Here is an 11,852-nt window from a genome sequence, read left to right as displayed (position 1 = left end):
TTTTTTCTTTTTCATGAACTCGGAAAACCCCTTTAATTTAGAAGTTACTGATCGATATTATTATAGCAGTTATTACCGTCTCGATCTCTCGATAACCAGCATAACGGAAGTACGTTTATACTGAGGTTTATTTACATTTGTTGTCATTATTTACATTTAGGAAAAGAATACTTTCTTAAGGAGATAATGGTTTTATTAATAATAATAATAATCAAAAAAAGCTACTCTATGTGCCGTGATAGGTCATTTTTTAATGGCACACCTGTATGGGTTTCAGAGTGGCACACTGAACTGGCATTGTTCCGACCTCGCATTCCTCAATGGCATGGCGCATGCACAGGGATAATGTGCCAGTATTAATAAATCTACCCCAATATTTTTTTACTCCGTTATTCTTACTTTGTAAATGAAAGTATTGAAGGCAGTTACTGTGTATGACATGGCACATATGACAGTATATGTAGCAGAGCATTAAATGATTACTGTTCATCTAGCTTATTATTTATAAGGCACTAGAGCTAAGTGAAACGCTTTTTGGAGACTTTTGTCCTGGCTGGGTTCCCTTAGTTCTTAGAGTAAGTCACGTGATGAGAAATGAAAACAGGCGAGTGTCAGGCCACAGCTGATGTGATATCGCCCACATCAAGCCCGGGTGACAGAGCTGCTGGTCTCCTCCTCCTCCTATGGCTGCCTGTGAGTGATCGACTATGTTTACTCTACTATGCTGCACCGCTCTGCTCGTCTATATAGCTCCATACTGGATTCCGCTACAGAGATAGCAGCATATACCAGACTCCTACGTAACATTACACTCACTGACAAGCCTGTGACCGGGCATCGCACAGGTATATTGTATAGTACACACTGGTGTATATGGAGCTATTGTGTAGTACAGACCGCTGTAAAGGGACAGTGAAGTTGTAGGGAGTGTATATATATATGTGTGTGTGTGTGTGTGTGTGTGTGTGTGTGTGTGTATATATATATATATATATATATATATATATATGGGCAGTGTACTAGTATGAGGACATTGTGTGTATAGCACAGCCCGCTGTATAGGGACAGTGTAGTTGTAGGGTGTGTGTGTGTGTGTGTATGTATATATATATATATATATATATATATGGGCAGTGTACTAATATGAGGACATTGTGTGTATAGTACATACAGTTACATAGAGGAGGTATGCTTGTATAGTACATACAGGTATATAAGGACATTGTGTGTATAGTACATGTTGTTATTTTGGGATATTATACTTGTATAGTGTATATGCAGGTATATAATGACAGTGTGTAAAGTACAAATTGTTCTACTGGGACATTATACTAGTACAATACATATAAGTATATGAGGACATTGTGTGTATAGTACATATGGTTACATAGAGGTAGTATACTTGTATAGTACATATAGGTATATGAGGACATTGTGTGTGTGTGTGTATATATTGCATATGGTTATATTGGGACATAATACTAGTACAATACATATAGGTATATGAGGACATTGTGTGTATAGTACATACTGCTACATAGAGGTAGTATACTTGTATAGTACATATAGGTATATGAGGACTGTGTGTGTGTGTGTATATATTGCATATGGTTATATTGGGTCATAATACTAGTACAATACATATAGGTATATGAGGACATTGTGTGTATAGTACATACTGCTACATAGAGGCAGTATACTTGTATAGTACATATAGGTATATGAGGACATTGCGTGTATAGTACATATGGTTACATAGAGGCAGTATACGTGTATAGTGTATATGAGGACATTGTATGTGTATAGTACTTATTGTTATATGGGGATATTCTGCTTGTTATAGCATCTACAGGTATGTCAGGACATAGTAGTAGTGTGATTCATCTACGTTAATCTTCTTCCTGGGGTGGATACTGACGTCACCTATGCCTTGAGTCACGTGTGAACGTGTTCTTCTCACAGATGGCTTTCAGGACCGTAGGGATCACAGTTTACTTCTTACAGGGAACTTTTCTTTGTCTTGAATGGATTGTGGGGTATTTTCATTTCTTGTAATGTGTTTGTATTGTCCTGGAGATCTTATCCAAACATTCCTTTGTTAATATAATATTTTGCTGACATTGTGCATAGTAATGGCAACGCGCTTTACTGTATGGGGTGTTAATCCTTTAGTTCACTAGGTGTAAGTCTACCTACACACGTTGGAAATGTCAGCGGCAAATCCGCCAAGAATTCACTGTGGATTTCACCCCTTTCATTGAAATTGGCGGCAGAAATTGACGTTCTGTGGATTTTAAAATTCCACCGTGGGTCAATATACATTCTGAAGCATGTGGCTGGTACTATAATCTACTGGATTCACAGATAATACAAACGTATCCAAGCGGCCTAATAAGTTGGTGTATATAACGCTACATTTCTTTGGTTATTTTAGTCTATGATTCTGTTTTGTGCCCTACAGTGAAGGCGAGCAGAGTTAGTGAAGGCGAGCAGAGTTAGTGAAGGCGAGCAGAGTTAGTGAAGGCGAGCAGAGTTAGTGAAGGCGAGCAGAGTTAGTGAAGGCGAGCAGAGTTAGTGACTTAAACTGGCCGTACTCTAGAGATTGTGTAGATTTAGGTAGTTTTCTACTGACGGTCGGCACCTTTTCTGACATAATGAAGACAGATAACCAAAGACCGATATCTGTGAAAAAGGTGATCTGCCGTGTTGGTTTTTTTTCAGTTGTTTTCGACTTTACAAGATTGCAACCGTTTATGCCAAGTCCATCCCATCAATAAAAGCTGAAATCAGGCCACATATCAAGGCAGATATCGATGAGCGATTTGTCTTTTTAACTTCGAGTTGTCATCCAGAACAACGACCTTCATAGACCAACCATGAACGATAAGTCATCAGAAAACGGCCATCTGAAACCCCTAATGTATAGAGCGGATTCATACAGGACGGAAATGCTGCAGATACTCATGTTTTATGGGCATATTTCACCCCTTCTACATTGAAAAGGCTGAATTCTGCGGTGAACATCCAGAACAGTATGAGCAGTTTATGGTTTTGAAAATCTACAGCATGATCTGATCTCCGTCCGGAAAATGTTCAGCATCTTGTAAATGAGATTTGTGCAAATCTCATCCACATGGCTGGGGCTGTAATACAGCTGATTTTCCGGTCGGGAAATCTGTACCACTTTGCGTCCTGTGTGAATCCAGCATTATTCTGCAGACTTAGGCCTGATTTACACGAGCGTGTGCGTTTTGTGCACGCAAAAAACGTGGCATTTTGCGAGCGCAAAAGGCACTTAACCGCTTCGTGTTATCAGCGTATGATGCGCGGCTGCGAGATTTTCGCGCAGCCGCCATCATTATGACACTCCGTTTGGATGTTTGTAAACAGAAAAGCACGTGGTGCTTTTCTGTTTTCATTCATCCTTTTCACAGCTGTTGCGCTAATCACGCTGTTTTGCACGGAAGTGCTTCCGTGCGGTTTTCATGCACCCATTGACTTCAATGGGTGCGTGATGCACGAACAGCGCACAAAGATAGGACATGTCGTGAGTTTTTTTCAGCGGACTCACGCTGAGCAAAACTCACGGACTGTCTGCATGCCCCCATAGACTAATATAAGTGTCTACGACGCGCGTCGCACGCACGTATATCACGCTCGTGCAAACGAGGCCTTAGGGTCAGTTTACACGTTGCGTAAATACTGCGGTTTTTCCGCAATGGAATTTGTTGCAGAAAATCTGCAGCAAATACAGTAGCAGCAAAGTAGATGAGATAAAACAAATCTCATCCACACGCTGCGTAAATACTGAGCGAAAAAAACGCTCAGAAATTCCTGGACCCACTGGGCCGTACCGCCTTGGCGGTATGGCAGCTGGCCAACAGGGTGCAGATCAAAGTCTATAGTTCGTATAGTGTACCTGTGGCAGCTCAGACAGTAGCAAGGCAGGCTTGGCTGGGACTAGGCAGCAGGCAGACTTCAGGTGTGGAGTAGCAGGACAGGCGTAGAATACAGCACAGCACGGCACTTGACCAGGATAGCACGGGATACAGGAAACACTGGGAACCGGAAAACACTAGGAAACCATTCGCATAGACAAGCTAGGAAACGACAAACAACGCTCAGGCATTGAAGCAAGGGGCTGGGCCCTTCTTATAGTCCAGGGCACTCATGGGCTGATTAACTATTAAAGTCTGGTGCGCGCACTGCACCTTTAAGAGTGGGCGCGTGCGCGCGTACCCTATGGGACCCAGCCGAGGTGAGTGGAAGTGAGCGCTGGCGTCTCCTGAGGAGGAGACTGGGGCCAGCGCTCGCAGACCCATGGCTGCAGCCGTCAGGAGGTGAGTGAACCTGACAGCCCGCAGTCACGGAAATGACACAGAATTTTCTTCCGCAGCATGTCAATTGTATTTGTGTTGATGCTGCTTATTTGTTGCGGATTTTCCCCATTGAATTCAATGGGGCGGTAAATCCTGCAGCAAGTAGCAGTTGTTGCGTTTTTTGTGGCGGGTTCGCAACGATTCTGCCGCAAAAAACGCAACTCAGAAAAAAAAAATCTCATATTTACCCAGAAGTCTGTGTTTCTCCCTCCAGCACTGCCTCCTGGGATGATGTTTCATCCCATGTGACCGCCGCAGTCAATCACAGGCTGTAGTGGCGGTCACATGGGATGAAACATCATCCCAGGGGGCCGGTCTGCATGATGTCAGAGGGCCGGCCTCCTGGGATGACGCTTTATCCCATGTGACTGCCGCTGCAGCAAATCACGGGCTGCAGAGGTCTCCTGGGATGAAACGTCTTCCCAGGAGGCCGGTTTGCTAGCTGGCCGGCTCAATGCTGCAGTTTTCCACGGCAGACATTTTGTTAGAAAAACTGCACCATAGTTTGGAGTGGTTTTTTCGCCCGGAATTCCCTGCGGCGCATAGGACGGATAAGCTGCGTGCTTTTACGCAGTGCATCCACCCCGTGTGAACTCTTCCTTATGGAGGATTTAGGAGTACAGTGAGAGAAATTATTTGCATCATGATGCAGAGGACAGTTACAGCATTAACCCTTGAGTACCTGGCAGGAGAATACAGACTGTTTCCTACTCAGACGTTATCTGGCAACATTAAAGCAGAACTGTGGTCCTAGGACACCTCTAATTTCTCCAGCACTGCAGTGTGAATTACAATGCCAGCTTCTGCCCCCCCCCCCCCCCTGCACCATAAGTGTATGTTCCCACAGGCAGTATACGCTGCAGATTTACTGCAGCAGAAAATCGACTGCAGAATCTGAGATAAACCAGTCACGGAAATCCCCAGCGTTTAGTGCGTTTTTTGCTGTGCATATTGCGGCGGAAACCCACAGTGGTTTTACCTGCGGATTTTGTATGAACAAATTCTATGTGAACCTGCGGATTTACAGTGTTTTGTTTTTTTTCAGTGTTTCCGCTGTGTAAGCACTGTATGAACCGCTACATAACTCAACTTGCGTATTTTTAGTGCAGGATTTATGCTCCCATAAATGCCATAAATGTGCAGGTGGGCATACGCCGTGACTTCAAAAAACCATTGCAACAGCACTGCGAGCGCGGAGACCACCGAATCCTGTAAAGAGCTTGTTTTGCATTATTGCTATGTTTACTGTACCTATAAATGTGAGGTTATTGGTGCACATTTTGACCGACTTGTGTGAGCCCACTTGCCATGACAAGGTGACCTCGTTTAAGTGGATCTTAAACCTAAAAAGACACCTCTCTTTTGGGCCTAAGCCTGCAGAATATACTCAGGATAGGTAGGAACCAGCTTTAGGGTATGTGCACACGGCTTATTAACGGACGAAAAATCGGAAGCAGAACGCCTCAAAACATCTGCCCACCGAATTCAATGGGAAAAATGGCATTCTGTTCCGACAGGCCGTTTTTTCACGCGGCCGTTTTTAAAAACAGACGCTTAAAAAAAAAAACGGCCAGGAAAAAGAAGTGCATGTCCCATCTTGACCCGTTTTTCATTGACTCTATAGAAAAACTGCTCCAAAAACGTCCGTAAAAAACGCGAGTTTGAATAAAAAAAACATCTGAAAATCAGGAGCTGTTTTCGCTTGAAAACAGCTCTGTATTTTCAGACGTTTTTTGCTACGCTTGTGAACATACCCTGAGCGTGTGGACATACCCTTGGGGTATGTTCACACGCAGTGGCTTCAGACGTAATTCCGGCGTTTTACGCCTCTAATTACGCCTGAAACTAACGGCTCCATTACGCCTACAAACATCTGCCCATTGCTTGCAATGGGTTTTACTGTGTTCTGTTCCCATGAGGCTTACTTTTACGCGTCTCTGTCAAAATATGGCGCTTTTAAAAGACGCCTGCAAAAAAAAAGTGCAGGACACTTTTTGGGAATTTTTGGAGCCGTTTTTCATTGACTCCATTGAAAAACAGCTCCAATAACGTCCGTAAAATACGCCACGAAAAACGCGAGTTGTTACATAAACGTCTGAAAATCAGGAGCTGTTTTCGCCTGAAAACACCTCGGTATTTTGCTAAGCCGTGTGAACATACCCTTATTACTTAGCCACAGCCTGAGAAAGCTTTTATACAGACTACCGGGCTGATCATGATCTCCTCCCTGTAGGGACATACGGGTGTCATGCTTCAGAAGCGGCACAAGAGAACCCCTTAGGGTATGTGCACACGATAACGCCAATTACGTCTGAAATTACGGAGCGGTTTTCAGGAGAAAACAGCTCCTGCATTTCAGACGCAATTGCTTGTACTCGCGTTTTGCGAGGCGTCAATTACGGACGTAATATGGAGCTGCTCTTCATTGGAATCAATGAAAAACGCCTCCAATTACGTCCCAAGAAGTGTCCTGCACTTCTTTTGACGAGGCTGTTCTTTTACGCGCCGTCTTTTGACAGCGACGCGTAAAATGACAGGTCGTCGGCACAGTACGTCGGCAAACCCATTGAAAGTAATGGGCAGATGTTTGCGGACGTGTTTGTGCCATCACTGGTTTTATATGACCTTTGTCCATATTTAAACGGAAGCCTTATCTACTAAGAGTTTTATATTTCTGTGTATCTTTTATTGTAGTATATTTTAGATTAAAACTTGGCTTACATCTTGAACTGTAAAATGACACACGTGAGAACCTGAGTGAGGATACTGCCATGTTCAGGGCACGTGTGTGCTGCTGACGTCACCCGGCCATCTGAGAGTACAGAGGAGTGCACCTTGTCCTGAGCTCTCATTGGTGGACAAGCCACAAAAATGTGTCTTCCGAGATATGTAACATGACTACGCAGAAATATGTGTACCGTAAGTGGCTACTATCTTGAGCCTTCCCATGTCCTCAGGATAGTACTTCTAGGAAAGTGGACTGGATACAAAGATTCTTTTCACTTGGTTCAATTCATCTACAGCAACAACCTATAATTTATTGTTTTCAGTGTTTACATAAACATTCATCATATATTTACTTTACAATGAAAAAGATCAAAATCCTTAATAATCCTAGTATTCAGCTGTTTGTTTGTCTGTCACCCATCTTTCCTAGACTCCTGAATGATAAATCTGGCTACTGATGTGTCGTTATGACATTGGATTAGATTACAATATAGGCAGACTGGCTGATATGGGTCTGAGAAAACTGAATGAGAATCCTTGTAGAATCTGTAATGCCGACCATATTGGATGTTTCCCAGAAACTGATATAATTTATGGTCTGTTCACGTCTTCGCTGTGGCTTCCCCCAATCATTGGAAGCAGGAGACATAATAAATGACATATAAAAAACATAAACAAATTCCAAAAGGGGAGAAAAACCTGCCAGTAAGGACTTATGCACACGACCGTGCAGTATTTTCGGTCCGTAAATACTGCATGGACGGGCTGCGGAGTGTCGCCTGCTTTTACGGACCATGCTCACAGTGAGAAGTATAGGAGCACAGTTCGTAAATGCAAAAAATAGGGCATGTCCTATTTTTTGCGGGTTATTTCTACAGTCTGGACACACGCCCATAAATATACGGCAAGGTGGCCAATAGAAATGAATGTGTCCGTATTTTATCTGCAATTATGGATCCGTAATTGCGGTTAAAAATTACGGTCGTGTGCATGAGGCCCAAGGGCTTACAATCTAAAGGTTATGATAAGTTAGACAGTGGTGTGTCTTGTCTTATTCCGTATTCCTCTATACACCTTTTAAATATAATTTTACAGTCTATATATAGATTTAGGGTATGTTCACACAATCTATTTTCAGGCGTTTTACACCTCGAATTACGCCTGAAAAGACGGCTCCATTACGTCTGCAAACATCTGCCATTGCTTGCAATGGGTTTTACGATGCGTCGCTGTCAAAAGACGGCGCATAAAATTACGCCCGCGTCAAAGAAGTGAAGGGTACTCCTTGGGACGTTTTTGGAGCCGTTTTTCATTGACTCCAATGAAGAACCGCTCCAATTACGTCCGTAAAAGACGCCGCGTAAAATGCAAGTGGATGCAAAAACGTCTGAAATTCAGGAGCTGTTTTCGCCTGAAAACAGCTCCGTAATTTCAGACGCATTTTGCGTTGTTGTGTGAACATACCCTTAAAGGGGTTGTCCCAGTATTAAATGTTAATGCAATATAATTTAGTATTAAAAATAACTTTTTTTTGTAATTGACCTCATTACAAAAATCCCCCAGTTGCGAGAGATTTACCTTTTACTTCATTATAACGGGCACAACCTCCTACTGAGCTGAATGAGAAGGCACATGCTCAGTTCCACTCTCGAGCTGCCACCATCCAATAGAAAATGTCTTCTCTGCCTGTCGGTAAAGAAGTAGAGAAGAAACTTTTATTCAGAAACACAGCTTGTAGTGTGGATGAAAAGTCACACAGTAAGAAAAGCACAGGAGAGACAGCAGTGTGCTGAGATGAGAGCGCCTGCATATAGCACTGCTTACATACAGCGTTGAGCTCTCCACTCTCCTGCGCATACTCTCACTGTGTGTAACCTGCAGGCTCTCCCTCTTCTTGAGTTATATAGAGTTGGACTCTCCCTCTAAAAAGACATGTTACGGGGGCATTTGTAAATCCTAGAGAAGAGGCAGAGGCAGTGAAACAGAATGATCTGCCTAAACAAGATATCACATGGAGGGGGAGGAGCTGCAGTAGAAAGGACACACCCCTGAGGTGCCAGCATGAACAAAATCTAGCAGAGCAATAAATGAGATGATCTCTGGTTCCATGTAAGATCTATGGCTGGTTCTAGCTTTGTTAGAAAGAGATTGTCATGCACTGTTATGTGTAAAAAAAAAAATTGTTATTTTTTTTTTTTTTTCATTCTGGATCTTTTTATCTTTGGTAGCATTTTTACTGCCCCAACAAATTTGAAAATAAAAAAAAATTAAGCAACTTTGCAAGTATTAACGATAAAAAAAACTACAGTTTTGTGTATGCAGCTGCTCTGCAGATCCGTGTGTCTCCATCCCAGTGTCGTGCATCCTGCAGTTATACTCCCTAACATCTATACTTTAGGCACTGTTCAGCAACCATAACTTTTTTTTATTGTTTTGTTGATGTAGCTGTATGAAGCCTTGTTTTAGGCAGGAGGAATCATACATTTTTTTATTTTTTTTTGTAGGCACCATCTAGGGCAGGGGTCTCAAACTCAGCCGGGTAAGTAGGCCGCATATAGAAAAAATGGGAAGTTGACGGGCCGCATTACTTTCAAATTTGATAATATACAAAATTATTATTAATCAATTAGTTATTTGAACTACAATAACACTACATTACTATAATAATAATACTACATTACTATAATAATACCGCTAGGTTTAAAATTTGAGATATTTCTCCACGTGCTTATTTCAACAATCCAGCTTTCCAGTTTAAGTGTCGCTGAATGCAGTCCGGAGGCTCAGTCAGCAGCGTTTGGCAGACACACATGTCAAGATTGGGCAGCCAAACGCTCGGTGGACGCTGCCGCAGTGCCCTCGGTGGACGCTGCCGCAGTGCCCTCGGTGGACGCTGCCGCAGTGCCCTCGGTGGACGCTGCCGCAGTGCCCTCGGTCAGGGTCTTGCCCAGAGCTGGAGTCCCGGAGCAGAGCCGCTTCTAGCACTCGAACTACAGTAGATTTGTGACTGCAGCTCTGGATTTGTTTGGAGTATGGGACCTGATGTTGTACAGTTGTGACTGCAGCACTGGATGTGACTGGAGTATAGGACATGATGTTACAGTAGACTTATGACTGCAGCTCTGGATGTGATTGGAGTATAGCACATTATATAATAGTCGAGTTGTGACTGGAGTTCTAGATTTGTTTGGAGTATAAGACAAGATGTTTGCATCTGCATCTACTGATCTTGCAGTAGAGTTGTGAGTGTAGCTGTCGATGTCTCTGGAGTATAGTACATGATGTTACAGTAGAGTGGTGACTGCAGCTCTGGATGTGACTGGAGTAAAGTACATGATGTTACAGTAGAGTTGTGAGTGCAGCCTGGGATTCCAGCTCTGCTCCTGACATCACTGTCCATATATGGACAGAGATGTCAGGGGCAACCCCAGAGCTGGAGTCCCAGGCAGAGCGCTAGTAGGCTCTTCCTGGGACTCCAGCTGTGCTCCTGACATCACTGGGACTCCTGCTCTGGGGAAGCCCCTGACATCATTGTCGATGTATGGACAGCGATGTCAGAGGCTTCCCCAGAGCAGAGCCTATACTAGCGCTCTGCCCGGGACTCCGCTCTGGTGAAGACCCTGACACACTGTCCATATATTGGCAGCGATGTCAGGGAATTCCACAGAGTCCTAGAGCAGAGCCGATACTAGCGCTCTGCCCGGGACTCTGCTCTGGGGAAGACCCTGACACACTGTCCATATATGGACAGCGATGTCAGGGAATTCCACAGAGTCCCGGAGCAGAGCCTGTACTAGCGCTCTGCCCGGGACTCCACTCTGGGGAAGACCCTGACACACTGTCCATATATGGGCAGCGATTTCAGGGAATTCCACAGAGTCCCGGAGCAGAGCCGATACTAGCGCTCTGCCCGGGACTCCGCTCTGGGGAAGACCCTGATACACTGTCCATTTATGGGCAGCGATGTCAGGTAATTCCACAAATCCCCGGAGCAGAGCCTGTACTAGCACTCTGCCCGGGACTCTGGCTCTGGGGAAGCCCCAGACATCGCTGTTCATATGACTGTGTTATATCAAGTCCAGAGTCAGCGCAGCCGTCTATCGGGAAATTTTACAGCACTTCATGCTTCCCCCTGCTGACAAGCTTTATGGAGCTGCTGATTCCATTTTCCACCAGGACTTGGCACCTGCCCACACTGCCAAAGGTACCAATACCTGGTTTAATAACCACAGTATCACGGTGCTCGATTGGCCAGAAAACTCGTCTGACCCAAACCCCAAATAGATTCTATGGGGTATTGTCAAGAGGAAGATGAGGGACACCAGACCCAACAATGCAGACGAGCTGAAGGCCGATATCAAAGCTACCTGGGCTTCCATAACACCTCAGCAGTGCCACAGGCTGATCACCTCCATGCCACGCTGCATTGATGCAGTAATTTATGCTGTATTTTAGTATACAGCAGGCAGGCTCAGGGGGTATATATTATATACAGAAGTATACCATTCTGCTAACACTTGGCTGAGGCATCTCGGGGCACAATGTCATACCCCCCCTCCCCACCAGACGGTACCCATGCTCTCTGCTGCCGTCGCCGCTCCGGATGGTCTCCATGCTTTCTGCCTTGTTTAACAAAGATAAAAGCATGGGGACCGTCCGGGGGGGGGGATGAGCAAGTGCATGGGGACCGTCTGGGGGAGGGGGGTGAGCGGCGACAGTAGCAGAGAGCATGGGGACCGTCTGGGG

The 11,852-nt window shown here is 44.5% G+C and overlaps 1 protein-coding gene across 3 annotated transcripts in view; it reads left to right on the top strand.

Annotated features, from left to right (window-relative positions):
* The first annotated feature begins 586 nt into the window (after positions 1-586).
* The window catches only part of PNPLA8 (patatin like domain 8, phospholipase A2), a 70,321-nt gene continuing 59,055 nt past the window's right edge, over positions 587-11,852 (top strand). Inside the window, exons 1-2 of one of the 3 annotated variants that reach the window (XM_075857074.1) lie at positions 587-693; positions 9,611-9,645. The gene's annotated coding sequence lies outside the window, so the exon portion shown is untranslated. The other 2 variants (XM_075857072.1, XM_075857073.1) reach the window with 2 other exon arrangements.

Source organism: Rhinoderma darwinii, chromosome 3 (assembly GCF_050947455.1).
Source record: "Rhinoderma darwinii isolate aRhiDar2 chromosome 3, aRhiDar2.hap1, whole genome shotgun sequence".
NCBI lineage: Eukaryota > Metazoa > Chordata > Amphibia > Anura > Rhinodermatidae > Rhinoderma > Rhinoderma darwinii.
Note: the sequence above shows the minus strand (reverse complement) of the source record. Positions and strands in the feature narration are given on the sequence as shown.